Consider the following 523-nt stretch of genomic DNA (forward strand, 5'->3'; position numbering starts at 1 on the left):
TGACAAATTGACAAATGAGTGGACTTAGGATGATAGAGGTATAGGGTTTAGGATTTACAACAAATATTTTGCTGAGACACAGTTCAATCCACAACATGCAATGTTACAAGATGGGCAGTTTTTTTGCCCCACATGCTCCATGTCACTTACTCACTGCATTCAGAAGGTGATTGGACTTGATCCAAGAAGACTTCACACCCAAGTCTGGCCTCTCCCTCTCCCTGTAGTCTCTCATCACTCAGTAGTGCAGTTGTGTCTTGTTTACAACAAAGCAGAGCCTCAGAATGGCTAGGCCTGGAACTGGCATAGCATCACTTCTGCTACATGCTGTTGGTCAAAGTAAGTCACAAGGTCAGCCTAGATCCAAGGGGAAGGGAAAATAAACCCATCTTTTGATGGGAAGAGAAGCATGCATGTACAGGGAAGGCAAGAATTGATATTGTCTACCTTTTTTTTTTTAATGTTTTATTGTGAATTCTGTGATAGTTTACATGGGAGAACATTCATTTTACATTCATCCTAT

Source organism: Chrysochloris asiatica, unplaced genomic scaffold, assembly GCF_000296735.1.
Source record: "Chrysochloris asiatica unplaced genomic scaffold, ChrAsi1.0 scaffold00124, whole genome shotgun sequence".
In the NCBI taxonomy this organism is placed as follows: domain Eukaryota; kingdom Metazoa; phylum Chordata; class Mammalia; order Afrosoricida; family Chrysochloridae; genus Chrysochloris; species Chrysochloris asiatica.